At 35.9% G+C, this 18,028-nt stretch overlaps 1 long non-coding RNA gene across 2 annotated transcripts in view; it reads right to left on the reverse strand.

Moving 5' to 3' along the window:
* The window catches only part of LOC137037958 (uncharacterized), a 44,749-nt gene that overhangs the window by 12,396 nt on the left and 14,325 nt on the right, over window positions 1–18,028 (reverse strand). For both annotated transcript variants that reach the window (XR_010897331.1, XR_010897330.1), the window contains exon 3: window positions 16,022–16,116. This is a non-coding gene — a long non-coding RNA (uncharacterized lncRNA). The remainder of the gene's footprint in view (window positions 1–16,021; window positions 16,117–18,028) is intronic.

Here is an 18,028-nt window from a genome sequence, read left to right on the forward strand (position 1 = left end):
GGCGCGATAGCCTAGTGGGCAGCACTGACATTTAGCACCGTTGCGCTTCAGGCAACCCGAGTTCGAGTCCCGGCTAGCGATCCTTTCCCGATCCTGTCCCCCCCTCTCTCCCACTTCACTTCCTGTCTACTTACTGTCCTATCACAATAAAGGGAAATAAATTAATAAATAAAGGTTATATATTGAGTGTATTTGACACTTTTGCACTTTAAACGCTAACATTCAACCTTAAAACATTCTGAATGTTCAAGGGTTGAATGGGGACTGAACTAAACATGTTCTGAAATAGAATTCCAATTATAATCTGTGATTTATGACAAATATAATAATGACAACAGTTTTGACTCAAATAAATACATTTACTTCCTTTGTCATTTAAATTCTTTATGGGGAAAAAAATAATATCTGATGGATTTTTAAAACAGAAAAAAATAATGTTCTTTTTGGTGGAATTACAAAAATATCGACGGTAAATATTTTGGTGCAATGATACAATATTAAAAATAAAGGTTATAGCCTACATATACAAGCCTACATATAGCCTATATTACAATAGCCTAGTGGGCAGCGCTGACATTTAGCGTTGATGCGCTTTGAGTGACCCGAGTTCGAGTCCAGGCTCACGGTCCTGTTCCGATCGCCTCTCTCTGCCACTTCACTTCCTGTCCTATAACAATAAAGGCAAAAACAACAAAAATAAATCAAACAAAAAAATAAAGGTTCTTTATTGGCTTCCATGAGGAACCTTTAACATCCATGAAATCTTTCCATTGCACAAAAGGTTTTTTATAGTGGAAAAAGGTTATTTGGATTATTAAAAAGATCTTCACACACAAAAAAAAATGGTTCTTTTAAGAACTGATCACTGAAAGGTTCTTCTGTGGCATCACTGTGTATTCGACATTTTTGCATTTTAAACACTGACATTCAACCTTAAAACATTTTCTGAATGTACAAGGCTCGAATGTGCTGAACTAATGTTCTAAAACCAACTATAATGTGTGATTTATGACAAATATAATATGAATAGATTATATTTATAAGTACAGTCAGGTTTGAAATAATGCATTGCTTTAAGAGAGGGAGTTATGATAAATAACGCTTGGTGTTTGGCAGTGATAGTTTGCAATGTAACAAACATAACAAGCAGTGTACTTGTAGCTCAAACACTCGCAACGCCGAGGTCACGGGTTCGATTCTGAAGGAATGCATGAACTGAAACGTAATTCTTCATTGCAGTGAAATTCACCATCTGCCAAATGCACATATCTAAAATGTTTTATCAGCTGCATTTCCTCAGAATGACCCATTTACTGAAATACGGCCGATAATTATGCATCAAGATGAATTCATGCACAGATCATCTTTAAAAACAGAAACGCTTCAAGATGTCACAGGCGTAGTTGCACGTTCTCAGTGTGAGTTTTGTGCGGCGCAGACTTGATTTCTCAATAGAAAGTTAATTAATAAGACTAACAAGGCTGTCTAAACATGTCTCCGTCTCTCTGGTGTTGTGCACAGAACTCGTTCGCACGACACGTACTGTACAGAGCGTGGCTCCATTTCCATGATGCATTTATGCATACGCAGACTTCCCCCTTTGAGAATTCATTACCATGCACACACACACACACACACACACACACACACACACTCGTTACCCGGAATATCACACACGACATTTACAGGTGTTAAAAGATACATATTAAAAATACAGCGCGAAATTCCTCTGATAAGCGAGTGTCTTCCAACCCGCCTGCTCTGAACGACGGAGAGAGAGAGAATTCTCTGTGCGAGTCGTCTGGATTTTTGGCCCTGTTTGTTAAAGCGAGTCGAGTCTTAAGAGAAAGTGCTAAAATATACAGTGAGAGAAAGTGAGAGGAGTGATCTGAGAGGGGGGAGACAGAAAGAGAGCAAGACAGAAACACACTAACATGAGATCAAGCTGATCAACTCATGAATGTCCAGAGAACGTTTGCACAACCTCTGCACAACAAAACAACTGGGAACTGGGGAAATATTTGTCCTCAGTTAGTTAAATCTGAAAAAAAGTCTGATGAGTATTTACTTTATTTTAGCAGTATGTTCCCAGATGTCAAAATGATCAAATAAAGTATTTTTTATGTTAAAGAATAAAATAAAATGAAATGAAATGAAATGAAATGAAATGAAATGAAATAAAAGCCTATTATTTAAATAAATACTGTATAGTTTGGGTATGTAATCAGTGTAATAATTTTACATAAAAACAATGGAAGTCTATGATATGTGATGATTTACCTAACTAAACAAATGTGTGCATAATGTTTTTTACAATCTTCTAAATAAATATATGTTTCCAAAGGTATATTTTATATATATATATATATATTGAAAATGGACAAACCCAGCAATTGGGTTAAATGTTTAAATAATAATTAAACAATAAACATTTATTAAATAGCTTATTAATAAATCTTCACCTTTTGATTATTATTGTTGCCTCTAGTAATTATGTGTCTGATTTTTAATTTCCAACCTATTTTGGGTTCATTTTAAGCAAGAAATACAGTAATGTAATTTTCAAACAATAGTTGAGTTAAATAAATCTACCCAGCAGGTCGGGCAAACATTTAACCCAACCGCTGGGTTTGTCCATTTTCAACCCAACTTGGGTTGTTTTTAACCCAGATTTTTTTATATCCTATATATATACAAAATAAAGTAAGTAAATAATAAATAAATATGATAAATAAATACATTTCTGTTATAGTATGGGTCTGTAGTCAGTAAGAACTTAACATAAAACAATTAAAGACTATTATAATATTATTATAATGAATTAATTAATAGTTTAATTTATAGTTTGGGTCCGTAGTCAGTGTAATAAGCTCTCCACATTCATTTTAATCAACAATTTAATAATTTTTTAATCAACTTCAATAGTTCAATAGTTCTCTGTTATTTTACAACAATTCATATTTTATTTCTCCTAAGGACTTTTAGGAGATTTCCATGAAGTTAACTTGTGGGCCTAACATCTTCGCCTAACATTTGAGGACAAAGTTTTGTGGATAAAACTGCCATTCGTTCATCATGAAAACAACCTCATCAATACCAATCCTTCTCTAAAACCCCATCAAACCATCACATTCTCCCAGCGACTCTCCTCCACCTCCTCAATCAGGCCTTCATTAATTTTCCACCTCCAGTCTTTCTGTTCGGCCTGCTTCTCCTTCAGCAAACTAATGGAGCAGAAAAGCAAACAGAAAGCACAACAAACGCTGAATAGAAAGAGGCACGGCTGGGCGGCTCTGAGCAGATTCAATGCCGTCTCTGAGGATCCGCGCCTCACTTTAACCTTCAGCATCTCTCGCTCTTGTCTCCGGCCCTCCCCCTCATGTTAACTACAGGGGCCCAGAGGCGATGCTAATTAATGGCCCCGCTCTCGGCCCCTGGACCAGCCTCAGATCCAGTGTAATGAACGGATTAAGTAGCTGTATTAAGACCTATTTAACCTCCAGCACTTGCCCTGTTTCAATACGTATTAAAGAGCTCTTTAAGCCGAGTGGCGGTCTCAATTAAGACACACAAAGACTAACACGCAGAAAGCCGTGTGGGGGGGGGGGGTTGAGCATCTGCCCAAAGCACACAGAGAAAGAGAGAGAGAAATGATGCGATGACATCAGCAAACGCAGCAGAAATGACCTGCATGTGAATGTGTGGCTGACTGCACTGCTCAAAATCCTTTTCTTACTTTGTATTTTTGTCTTGTTTTCCTATAGAAATATCTAAAATAGAATGCTCTTTCACAAGATGTAATATAAGTCTAAGGTGTCCCCTGAATGTGTCTGTGAAGTTTCAGCTCAAAATACCCCACAGATTTTTTTTAATAAATTTTTTTAACTGCCTATTTTGGGGCATCATTAACTATGCGCCGATTAAGTGCGCGGCCCCTTTAAATCCTCGAGCTCCCCGCCTCCCGAGCTCTCGACTATAATACAGTGCATAAACAAAGTTCACACAGCTAATATAACCCTCAAATGGATCTTTACAAAATGTTCGTCATGCATGCTGCATACATGCTTCGGATCATGTGAGTATAGTATTTATTTGGATGTTTACATTTGATTCTGTATGAATTTGAGGCTGTGCTCTGTGGCTAACGGCTAATGCTAAACTGCTGGAGAGATTTATAAAGAATGAAGTTGTGTTTATGAATTATACAGACTGCAAGTGTTTAAAAATGAAAATAGCGACGGCTCTTGTCTCCGTGAATACAGTAAGAAACGATGGTAACTTTAACCACATTTAACAGTACATTAGCATCATGATAACGAAACATTTAGAAAGACAATTTACAAATATCACTAAAAATATCATGATATCATGGATCATGTCAGTTATTATTGCTCCGTCTGCCATTTTTCGCTGTTGTTCTTGCTTGCTTACCTAGTCTGATGATTCAGCTGTGCACAGATCCAGACGTTAATACTGGCTGTCCTTGTCTAATGCCTTGAACATGGGCTGGCATATGCAAATATTGGGTCGTACATATTAATGATCCCGACTGTTACGTAACAGTCAGTGTTATGTTGAGATCCGCCTGTTCTTCTGAGTTCTTTTAAACAAATGAGATTTATATAAGAAGGAGGAAACAATGGAGTTTGAGACTCACTGTATGTCATTTCCATGTACTGAACTCGTTATTCGACTATGCCAAGGTAAATTCAATTTTTCCATTCTATGGCACCTTTAAAGAGGACCTTATTATGCTGTTTGAGCATGAAAAAGTCCCTCCAGTGGGATTTCTTCTCTATATCAGTGTTTCTGAACTCCCTGAAACGCCACTATTGTAGTCTTGAGTTTACTTCACAATATTCCTCATTTAAATAATTTATGCACTGAATAAAGGGGCGGGGCCTGGTTGAGTTAGTTAGTAGTGTGTTGAAACTGGCGGTTATGGTAAGGGGTGGGACATTTCCCAAACATCAATCACAACACACTGCTCCAGCTGACCAATCAGAGCACATTGTGCTTTTCAGAAGGAGGGGCTTCATAGAGACAGCAACTAAACAGAGCGTTACTGACAGACTGGGAAGAGTGGAGCTGCAACAATGGATGATATGAGGAAAATAATCAACATTCAATCTAGAAATCAAGAAACTCAACAGATTAATGCAAAAGTGAAAGCTAAAATGTTCTGAGTTTACTGCAAAGCAAATGTACTGAACTAAACATTTTTATTTTATACAAAATATATATTTTACAAAATAATTTGGACTCTTTGCTAGAAAATCTAAGCCACATGTCTAGCCAAGTTGTGATCCAAATTTACAGTTGATATCGGAAGAAATTAAGATTTAAAATACACTTTCAATGGTAACGCAATGTCCAATTTCAAAACGCTACCGAGACACTGACAGTTAATGGAGTATAACATTAAAAATACCTGCCAATTGGGTCAGAGAAATAAACTTATTTTATCTTTCTGACCTCATTGGCAGGCTTTTCATGTGGTGCCATTGCTGACAGCATGAAATGGGAAGGGGTTTTAACACCCCTTTATAGTCAACTGTCTGCTGGACACCTGGTGTAATGAATAATTAGAGTCACCTGTGGTTGAATTCTTGTTAAATTAGGCATTTGTAGTCTAAAATTTAGCTTTGCTCCAGAGACTGTACTCATTTTTGCATCACCCTAATTTGAGTAAAATCAAGCCAATCTCTTTTTTGCGTTACACAGCTACAAGAAGATTAGTTAAATGATTATTTAGTTCTAATACTTTATTGTAGTGACAAAGATTAAAACATACTGAATTAAACGGTGAAAAAAAATTGTTTAGTAGATGTATTTATACTAAAGCTGAGATCTTTAGACGTAATATGATTCCTACTAGTCAAGTCAAATCATTTAAGGTTGTACAAGTGCAGCGAGATCATTAAGAGTACAAATACAGAGCCACTGAAATACAGATGATAAGTGTGATGTTTATTGCAATGCTCACGGATAATGGACATAATTACAATAAACTCTCCAATCTAATCTAATAATACTTCTAATACTAGTACCAAAGCCAATCTGTAGGGATCTTTATACATAATTTAACTGCACAAACACAACTAAATGAGTTAAAACAACATGATTAGTTTTAACATTAATACTAATACTCCAATTCTTTACTAGTCAAGCCAAGCCAGATGCTCATTGCCATTGTACAAGTACAACAAGACAAGATAAAACATCAATGTATAAGCTCTAATGACAAAGACAATCTAAGAATTATACGTTTATTGTCATTGTACTAATACAACAAGATTAGTTCAAACAAGATGCAAGCTCCAATACATTTTAGTATAACACTAGTACCAATGACAAAGACAACCTGGGATCTTTTATACATAATTTGATCTTTACTAGTCAAGTCAAGCCAGATGCGTATTGTCATTGTACAAATGCATCAAGATTAGTTAAAAGAACTAAATAAAAGCTCCAATACTAGTAACACTGGGTTAAAAACAACTTATGCTGGGTTGAAAATGGACAAACCCAGCGATTGGGTTGTTTTAACCCAGCGGTTGGGTTAAATGTTTTGTATTTAATTGTATTTAACTCAACTATTGTTTAAAAATTACTGTATTTCTTGCTTAAAATGAACCTGAAATATATTGGAAATTAACATTTTTAATATGTTTAATAAATTAACATTTATTTATAAGTTTAATAAATATTAATTAAACAAACATTAATTAAATTGCTTATTAATAAATGTTCACCTTTTGATTATTATTGTTCACCTTACTGGCAATTATGTGTCTGGTTTTTAATTTCCAACCTATTTTGGGTTCATTTTAAGCCAGATATATAGTCATTTTTAAACAATAGTTGAGTTCAATAAAACTGCCCAGCAAACATTTATCCCATTTATCCGCTGGGTTAAAACAACCCAATTGCTGGATTTGTCCATTTTCAACCCAACTTGGGTTGTTTTTAACCCAGAATTTTTTAGAGTGTAGTTGGTTCTAATACGAGTTCTCATATTCCCACCAAAAACCTCTTAATCTTCATCAGCTGAAGCATGGAAACGGGTGTTTGTCATCGTGTTTCCAGTTCTAATGTTGTTTAGTTGTGTTTTCTGAATTGGGTGTTGTGACCACTTACAAAGTTAAATTACTCAAATAATTGTCTTTCAGTAAAGCTTTAAAATGACAACGTTTCACAGACGTCCATATGCATGTTTTACACACACACGCACACACACGCACACACACACACACACATAGTGAAATCTATTTTCTAAGTTGATCTCTCGAGATGCTGCAAAGCGCAAAGAAGGTGTCATGCCAGATCCCCTACCGAACAATACTTCCATTGTTCACTTCGGTAAAGCAAGCTGTCACTGAGGCACGCTTCCCTCTTGTCTCTCTTTGTCGCCCACCATTCGTTTGTTGGTGAGGCGAAGTGGGCCCAATGTGGCCCCAGTGGGGGGCCAGAAACGTCGCGCGTGGCAGCGCCCTAAATTTAGACATCTCTGGAAAAGTCAGTGATGGGCTTTTTTTGAACGCGCACCGCGGTAACAACCCTCACCGATTCACACGCAATTAACGATGACCACTGACCGGTAACGCCAGCGTTCTAGGACGTTCCTCAGAGCCGCTAAATGAGATTATATTAAGCGCTTATTATAATTCTCCCTCTTTTCTCTGTTCGTTTAACAATAGGCCTGTTTCACACATAGAAGAGAGGGCTGGAAAGTGTTAATGAGCCCGTGGATCTCAGGACGAGATACTCCATGCTAACACACACACACACACACACACACAAATGTTAATCCCTATCATTACGCACAAACCTTTGCGTCTATACCGAGAGACCTCAGAGAGAGTGGCACTGGCCACAAACATACTTAACCCGTATTTTCAGTGTTCAGAAAAACAAGCGGCATGTGTGAAGTAAACAGAGAAGTCACGTTAAAAACAAGTGCATCAGTCGGCGAAGAGTCGCTTCACCAGCGCCTGTAATCGTAAAATACTCAAATAAGACACTCCATCTCTTGCATTTCAGCCTTTATGCATGAAACGAAGTCGTGCAAAGCCCGAGAGATGCATTCTGACACCTCCAGTCGCAAAAATACCTCCCCCATCATAAGGCATTACTGTACATCGCATGCAACCCTCCAAAAACAGCTTTAAAGTCTCTGCTGCGGTTGAGTTAATTAAGCTAAGCCGGACCCATGATTCCTGTCAGACTGGCCGAGTCTTAAACCGAACACCATGAGACCCATCAGACTCCATTAGGCTCTGGCACGCTAGCATTTTACCGCTCGCCCCTGGGCCTCCGGGAGGGAGGGGCTTGTGGGGATGATTGACAGCTGACAGTAGGGAAAGTGAGTTGCAGTAAGAGGCTCACGCTTGAGAAGAGGTTAACCGCAGATGGGAGGTGACACGGAGACACACGCGGCAAGATTTGCGTTGCTCTCTTCATTACACACTCCAGTGATACTGTCACTCATGCTAGCAATCACGGGAAGCGAGGACTGCTGGGAAGAGGCCGCGTTCGGTACGGGACGCCGAACCGCCGTGCTGGTGTGCTCGCCATCAGTGCGTCCAAACATACCGTATATGATCCGGAGAAAAACAACTTCTTGATTTATATCACAGTGCTTCATGGGTGGTAAACATGCTTAAAGGGATAGTTCACCCAAAAATGAAAATTATCCCATGGTTTACTCACACTCAAGCCATCCTAGGTGTATATGACTATCTTTTTTCAGAGTCAGATGAACACAATCAGAGATAAATTAAAAAATATCCTGGCTCTTCCAAGCTTCATAATGGGGGTTGAGATTTTGAAGCCCAAAAAAGTGCATCCATCCATCATAAAAATAATCCATACGACTCCAGGGGGTTAATGAAGGCCTTATAAAGTGAAGCCATGGGTTTTTGTAAGAAAAATATTCATATTAAAACGTTATAATCATTGGCTTCCAGCAACGGCCATATGCGAGTCATATTCTGGCGAAAGCATGATGCATGACGTAATGACGAACGCAGAAGCGCAGAGGAGAGAGCAAAACAAAACACCGGTCACGAATTAGAAGTCTAAAATAAGAATTTTGTAAAGAGAAATGTTGGAGGATTTCAATATAAGAGATACTCCTACGATACTACGATACCTACGATACTACATCGTCGGGTCAGAGGTCACTCTTCTGCAGAACAAAAAAGTGGATGCACTTTTTTGGGCTTTAAAATCTTGCCCCCCATTCACTGCCATTATAAAGCTTGGAAAAGCCAGGATATTTTGTAATATAACTCTGATTGTGTTAGTCTGAAATAAGATACACCTCGGATGGCTTGAGGGTGATTAAAACATGGGATAAATTGCATTTTTCACCCAAAAATGAAAATTCTGTCATTTATTACCCACCCTACTGTTGTTCCACATCCATAAGACCTTCGTTCATCTTCAGAACACAAATTAAAGGATTAGTTCACTTTCAAATAACATTTTCCTGATAATTTACTCACCCCCATGTCATCCAAGATGTTCATGTCTTTTTTATCGTCAGTCGAAATGAAGGTTTTTGATTAAAACATTCCAGGATTATTCTCCATATAATGGACTTCAATGGCCACCAAACGGTTGAAGGTCAAAATTACAGTTTCAGTGCAGCTTCAAAGACCTTTAAACGATACCAGACGAGGAATAAGAGTCTAATCTAGAGAAAAGATCAGTCATTTTCTACAAAAATACAACTGTATATACTTTATAAACACTAATTATCGCCTTGCAGGTGCTTCCGCCAAAACCCCACTTTCGTATTCTTCAAAAAGCTAACGCTGTATGTCCTACACTTTCCCTATTCTACTTACGGAACGAACGTGGCGGCAGTTAAATTTTTTTCGTAAGTAGAAAAGGGAAGGTGTAGGACATACAGCGTGAGCTTTTTGAAGAATACAGAAAGCGGAAGCACGTGGCAAGGCAATCATCTGTGTTTATAACATTAACATTTTTTACGAAAATGACCGATGGTTTCTCTAGATAAGAATCTTATTCCTCGTCTGGTATCGTTTAAAGCTCTTTGAAGCTGCACTGAAACTGACATTTGGACCTTAAACCATTTGGAGGTCATTGAAGTCCACTATAAGGAGAGAAATCCTGAAATGTTTTCATCAAATAACTTAATTTCTTTCCGACTGAAGAAAGAAAGACATGAACATCTTGGATGACATGGGGGTGAGTAAATTATCAGGAAATTTTTATTTGAAAGTGAACTATTCCTTTAATTTGTGTTCTTAAGATGAATTTATTTTTGGGTGAACTAACCCTTTAAGGCTCAGTAACCAGAAGGTTTTGTAATTATATTTTAATTACAATATATACACACACTCACCGGCCACCGGTACACCTTGCTAATATCTGGTTGGACCCACTTTTGCCTTCAGAACTGCCTTAATTTTTCATGGCAGAAATTCAAGATAAAAGATGCTGGAAACATTCCTCAGAGATTTTAGTCCATAATGCCATGATATCATCACACAGCTGATGCAGATCTGCTGACTGTGGAGGGCATTTGAGTATAGAGAACTCACTGTCATGTTTGAGATGATTGCAGCTTTGTGACATTGTGCGTTATCCAGCTGGAAGTAGATCAGAAGATGGTACACTGTAATTCATAAAGGGATGGACATGGTCAGCAACAATATTCAGGTAGGCTGTGGTGTTTAAACGGTGCTCAATTAGTACTAAGAGGCCTAAAGTGTGCCAAGAAAAAAATATAACACACCATTACACCACAAACACCCTGAACCACTGATACAAGGCAGGATGGATCGATGCTTTCATGTGGTTTACGCCAAATTCTCACCCTACTGAATGTCGCAGCAGAAATCCAGATTCATCAGATCAGACGTTTTTCCAGTCTTCTATTGTCCAGTTTTGGAGTGTCTTCTGCTGCTGCTCATCTGCTTCAAGGTTGGATGTGTTCAGAGATGCTCTTCTGCAGACCTCGGTTGTAACGAGTGCTTATTTGAGTTACTGTTGCCTTTCTATCAGCTGGACCAGTCTGGCAATTCTCCTCTGACCTCTGACCTCAAACAGGCATTTTCAATCATAGGATATTTTCTCTTTTTCGGACCATTCTCTGTTGTGCGTGAAAATCCCAGCAGATCAGCAGTTTCTGAAATACTCATACTGGTCTGGCACCAACAACCATGACAAGTTCAAAGTCATTAAATCACCTTTCTTCCCCATTCTGATGCTCAGTTTGAACTTCAGCAGATCATCTCGACCATTTCTGCATGCCGAGTTGCTGCCATGTGATTGGCTGATTAGATATTTGGGCTAATGAGCAGCTGAACAGATGTGCATAATAAAGTGGTCGGAGAGTGTATATGTATATATAATAAGCCCTGAAATATTGAATGCAAATTTAACTTGACTTTTTTAGCTTTAGTTAGTGTGTAATGTTGCTGTTTGAACATAAACAACATCTGCAAAGTTACGACGCTCAAAGTTCAACGCAAAGGGAGATATTTTATTTTAAAGAAATCACTTATTAAACGGCTGGTACAACGAGCTTCTTCCTGGGTTAGTGACATCACAAACCCTAACATTTACATAAACCAGGTCATGTTGGGCTGCTTTAGAGAAGAGGAAGAGTTGTTGGAGTAGAGTGTTGTTGACATGCCGTCATTTTACGCTTCACAAACGAGGATCAATTCAACAAAAAAAGATGAACATAGTGGATGAGTTGAATCAACTCCACAGCAACTACATCAATTTATCCACTAACCATTCAGAAACGTCTAAAAGTTGTAACTTCTTCCTGAGTCTCTCCATCAGTGTCGACTCCGGTTTGAACAATGTAAGGCAGAACACTTTCCTCATTTTGGCTGCGTGAGATTCTCCAGCTTTGTTGTTGTCGAGCTGTTAAAGCTCCACCTGCTTCTGGAAAGGGGGCGGGAGCAGCAGCTCATTTGCATTTAAAGGGACACACACAAAAACGGCGTGTTTTTGCTCACACCCAAATAGAGGCAAATTTGACAAGCTATAATAAATGATCTGTAGGTAGGGGTGTAACGATTCACTCGTCTTCTTGATGCATCGATTACAAATCCTGACGATGCAAATGCATCGATCTTGAAACATGTTTTTTTGAATCGTGAATCGTTTATTTCAGTCGATAATTGATGTAAAAATGCAAAGAATTGGATTAATCGTGATTCTCTAGTGTTTCAGTGCTTTAAAATATATAAACATTAAATTACTACATGCACGAACTGATGGAGACGTTGTGCGTCATCATCCATTAACCATTAACAACACTGACATAAGAGCGCACGGTTTATCAATCAGATGCACGTTAAAGTTGCATTCGTTACTATAGCAACAGCAGAAATCACGTGTGTTTTCTTTTACAATCACTTTAAGGAAAATGTTCCATATAAAGAGAATAAAGATGGCTTTTATAACTATTCCGTGAAGAAAAGTTAGTTTAATATTAGTTGGGAAAGTGCATGATAGTCTCTCCATGTAAGCATTAGTATGTTTAATGTACCTGGAACACTTTAATAAGGTTGTGTAGCCTTTAACACTATCCTCCACTATATAACATGAACTAGGCCTAAAAATACTTTTAAAGCCCTCTTAAAGTTTTGGCTTATGTAAATTTCCACAATTGCCAATTTTTATAGGCAATTAAAATAAAGTTATGTTGCAACTAACTAAACTAACATGAACTAACGTTTAAAAATGGACAAAAGGTTTTATTGTTTGTTTGTTTGTTTGTTTGTTTTTGCTCTTACTCTCTGACCTCCTGAAGGTCGCTGTGTAATTCACATTTCAATATCCCTATAAATGCATATTAAAATGCAGAATCGAATCGCATCGATTTTAATGTGAATCATCTCGAATCGAATCGTTCTGAATTTGTAAAAATCGTTCTTGAATCGAATCGAACACCTATGAATCGAATTGAATCACTGTCTACCCAAAGATTCACAGCCCTGTCTGTGGGATATTTTGAACTGAAACTTCACAGACTCATTCTGAAGACACCAGAGACTGATATTACATCTTGTAAAAGGAGCATAATAGGTCCACTTTAAAATACAGAACATATAAACATACGTAATCATTTAAAAAGATTCATTTGAATGAACAATTTGAGCTGGTTCACCGAAATGAATCAAGCTCACCAACTCACTGAACACCTTTATACGACACATGAGAGGAAAACTAATCATCAAACTGCTGTGATGATATGATCTCTAAAAATTCCCTAAAAATACTCACAATCTTAATTTCATAGCACCAGCAAAAGCATTGTGAAGATATACTGTGAACATGAGTGACTGTTTTTTCTGTAACTTCCAATTTAAGTTACAAAGGAAAATGTTTTTTGAAAGTCACTGAAACAAATTCCTCGCTTAAATTTACAGGGATTTTTATTTAATTTTTTTATTCTTCTGGCTGTGTGGTGATGAATATTCTATTCTATTCTATTCTATTCTATTCTATTCTATTCTATTCTATTCTATTCTATTCTATTCTGTGATCACAGTGGTCAGGCTGATGATGTCACACACCGGCTGATGTCTTAATGAAGCCATCGATTCAGCACAGTTCTTTATTTTCAGTAAAATAACTCGCTGCTAAATGAACGTGGAGAACGTGTTGTGAGAAAAATAGTCAAGAGGTGACCACAAACCCTCCATCAGACACCAACACCATGACACCTCCACCAGCGAGAGGAATCCCCCAGCATGCACCTCACATATCTCATCACAGCCATCATCCTCCGCCCTCCTCCTCCTCTTCCTCTCCTTGCGCTCGAGCTCTCAGATGAGCTGTCATTAGGATGCAAGCCTCATATAGGTGTTAAACCACAGCGTTCCCCCTCTCTCTCTATGTCAATCATTTTATCTATAAATATGTATCTGAACAGCAGGTTGAAGATCATAAAGGACAGATGTCAACAGGACCGCCGTGTTCTACAGAAGATGAGCGCATCGTTTATCTGGAAATGACTGGTTAAAAACAACACAGTAACCAGCTAAATATATTAGGAGATTATAATGTAGTTTTTCCATATAAGAATGTGCTTACATGATAATATAATTAACATAAGAGAATATGACGGTCGGAAGACATGGTGTTTTATATATATATATATATATATATATATATATATATATATATATATATATATATATATATATATATATATATATAGTGTACAGTTCTAAAATTTCTGGATTTATTTGAAATTTAAAAAGCGATTGAACTCACAAATGCTTTTGATGCCAATGAAATATTTTCAAGGGGTTTCAGCAATGGCCTACTGCAATATTTAATTTAACTATTATAAAAAAATATTTTCTCATTCTTTTATCATTATTATATATGCAGCTCATAATAATTGGGAGACTACATGGAAAATATTTTTACTTATTTGAGTATTTGTTTTTTACTTATATTTTTACTTATTTGTCCAACTGCAGGAAATAAAGCAAACAAACTAATAATAAACAAATAATAAATAAATAAATTAATTAATAAATTAATTAATTAATAGATAAATAGGTAGGTAGGTAGATTAAATAAAATAATATATATTTTGATAAACAGAAAAATAATAATAATAAAATAAAATAAAATAGTCACCAATCAAAGGACCTAAACACTTTCACTTATTTATTGCAATTAGTGCTATCAAACGATTAACTGCATTCAAAATAAAAGTCTGTGTTTACATAATATATATGTGTGTACTGTGTACATATACACATATATAAATATATATATATAAATTATAAAGAAATAATTCATAAATAAATATAAATATTTTATATATAAATACAAAAAATATTTTTTGTTAATATGTACATGCATGTGTGTGTATTTATACATACATAATAAATATACACAGTACACACACATCTATTATTATTTAAACACAGACTTTTATTTTGGATGCGATTAATCACAATTAATTATTCAACAGCACTAATTGCTATAGAATATAAAAACTTAATGCTAATAACACACATTATGCATCAGCATCCAATATTCACTTACTCAGGACTTTCCACAACTCTTCCACACTCAAAATTCCCTGAATCCTGATATTTCCAGATTTTTCATGACACTGAAGATGAAGCTTCTGTCTGAATACCATAAAAGCTAAAATAAATGCAATCGATGAAATGTATTTAGTGATATTTTCGGTGCAAATCTTAGTGAGCTAAATCTGACAAAACCTTCCTTTGGGGACATTTGAGAAGATCATCAACTGCAATATCCATTTATAAAGGATATTTAATGTTTTGAGTGTTTGTAATTACCTTTATTTAAAACAACACAAGTCTATGATATGATAGCTCAGTATGCATGTATGTGCATGAGTCTATATGTGTGTGTGTGTGTGTGTGTGTGTGTGTGTGTGTGTGTGTGTGTGTGTGTGTGTGTGTGTGTGTGTGTGTGTGTGTGTGTGGTGAAACAGCAGACAGATCAGGAGGTGATAATGAGCTCTAGTCATCGAGTGAGTGAGTGCTGTCACTCATTCTGTCCGTCACCAGCTCTGATCGGCCAAATGGGAAAGATCAAGCGCCTGGCGTGAGCAGACGGACACCCAGACCGCGCTGATGTCACATCCTGTGGCCCCCGGCCCTGTCATATGACTCAATGCCCCCTACTGAGGGCCCGAGAGGTCCCACTCCACAGACACACACTCTCTGTACTCGCACAAACTCATAGTAGTACAAATGTGCGCAAATACAGTCCATAATGACACACTGATGCAGGAACACAGACCAGCCACTTTACCATGGTAAAGATCACTGTATGAACTGCACAAACACACATGAAACTCTTATTTAGCTAATCTGATCAATGTAATATAACTAGAATGAAGCTACAGAAGATCATCAGGCCCGAATGAATTCAGTCATGTCTTGTTTTCCAGTACATTCTTAAATCAAGATGCAGCCAACAAATGTGAGGAAACATTTTGTAAGGAATCGAGCTGTAGCTTTACCTACTGCATTAATTCCTGTCTTCAGCTCCACATAAAGGCATGAAACAGCAGATCTGTTCTGCGTCCTTCCGTCCGTCCACACTGATTAGACTCGTCTGAAAAACAGAAAAACAGTGATGCCAACTGCATTTTACACTGTTTGATGCTTCATTGATCAGAAGTATAAATAAACAGTCTAATATAAAGCAACATCAGATAAGATAAAATTGAAATATCTATATATGTTAATTATTAGACGGCTCTCTTGATTCTGTTTGGTGAATGGTGTAATTCTGTGGTCAGATATTTGCTTATAATGACTCCAAACTCTATAATTGAAACAATAAAATAATATATAAAATAAAGTTAAATAAATACATAAAATAAAAAAAAAATAAAAAGCTAAAACAAAAAAATAAATAAATAAAATTAATAATCGATCAAAAATAAAATAAACTAACAATAACAATAATAAACAATAATAAACAAACAAAAATACAATAAATAAATAAATAAAATAATAAAAACAATCAAAAGGTAAAACAAAAAATAAATATACAAAAATCAAAAAATCAAATAAAAAAACATAAAATTTAAAAAACAATTAAAAGATAAAACATAAAATAATAAATTCATAAAAAATAAAAATAAAACAAACTAAATAAATAAACATATAAATAAAAATTAAAAATCAATCAAAAGATAAAACATAAATAAATAAAAATTTAAAATCAATCAACAAACTAAATAAATAAACATAAATAAAAATACAAATATATCAATAAAATAACAAAATTAATATAAAACAAAATAAGTAAACAAAGATCAATCAAAAGATAAATACAATAAAAAATCAGTCAAAAGATAAAACAAAATTAAATAAATAAAATTAAAAATCAATCAAAAGATAAACATACAAATAATGAATAAATAACCAAATAAATATATAAAATAAAAAATAAAACAAAAAAATTCTTTAAAAATAAAAATAAATAAATAATCAAGCAAAATATAAAAAAAATTATATTAATTATATTAATTAATTAATTTTATAAAATAGTAAAAATAAACAATAATGTTCTCCACTGCTATAAACACATGCTATTATTGTTTGAACAGTTTCCTTTGTTTCTATTAGATTCAGAGCAAATCTAAAGTCACTCTCTCTTTCTGCTCACATAATTCATAGACATTTACACTCAAATCAATATTTCATATCCATTTACTAACATATTATCCCGTTCCTGTATCTGGCAACATCAAGATCAAGGGTTCGATTCCCAGTTGGAAAACACACACACACACACACACACACACACACACACACACTGATAAAATGCACCAGCCAAATCCAAAAAGTGAATGTAATGTAAATGTATTTGGTAAAACCGGTTATTGCAAACCTGAGACTTCACCGAAGCACTTTCTCTTTCAGAGTTTTCGTCTGATGCACATGATTCTGTAATACTTTCTCTCAAGTACATATGAGGAATCGAGCTCATTATGGACTCTGGAGATGTGTCTATTCATTAGCTTCAAAAGGGTGTCATGCACATGAATTATGCTAACAGGATCTAATTAGCAGATGCAAATGAGGTTAGTCAAAATTGTAGAGAAAAGACAGAAGAAAAGCTCCATGGGATAGTTGGAGCGCCACAGCTCACGACCGCCCCCACGCTGGGCACCAAATGTGATGGTTCGCCCCTGCTGCTCTCCCTTACAGGAGACAGGACCGAACCATAAACACGGGCGAAGGGGGGCGAAGGGTTCGACACGGAGGAACTCAACTCGACGAAGAACGGAACGAGGTCGAGCGCTGCGCACATCCCGGAACATCTCACTGGAAATAAATAAATAAATAAATAAAATGTACATTTAAATAATTAAAGAAATAAAATAAATAAAAGTTAAGTTAAATCAATTAACTTAATTATTATTATTTAATCAAAATAAAATAAAATAACATAAATAAACATGCTAACATAATAATAACATTTACAATCAGCTCAATATTTCAATTAATTAATT

The sequence above is a fragment of the Chanodichthys erythropterus genome, chromosome 15 (genome assembly GCF_024489055.1).
Source record: "Chanodichthys erythropterus isolate Z2021 chromosome 15, ASM2448905v1, whole genome shotgun sequence".
Lineage (NCBI taxonomy): Eukaryota > Metazoa > Chordata > Actinopteri > Cypriniformes > Xenocyprididae > Chanodichthys > Chanodichthys erythropterus.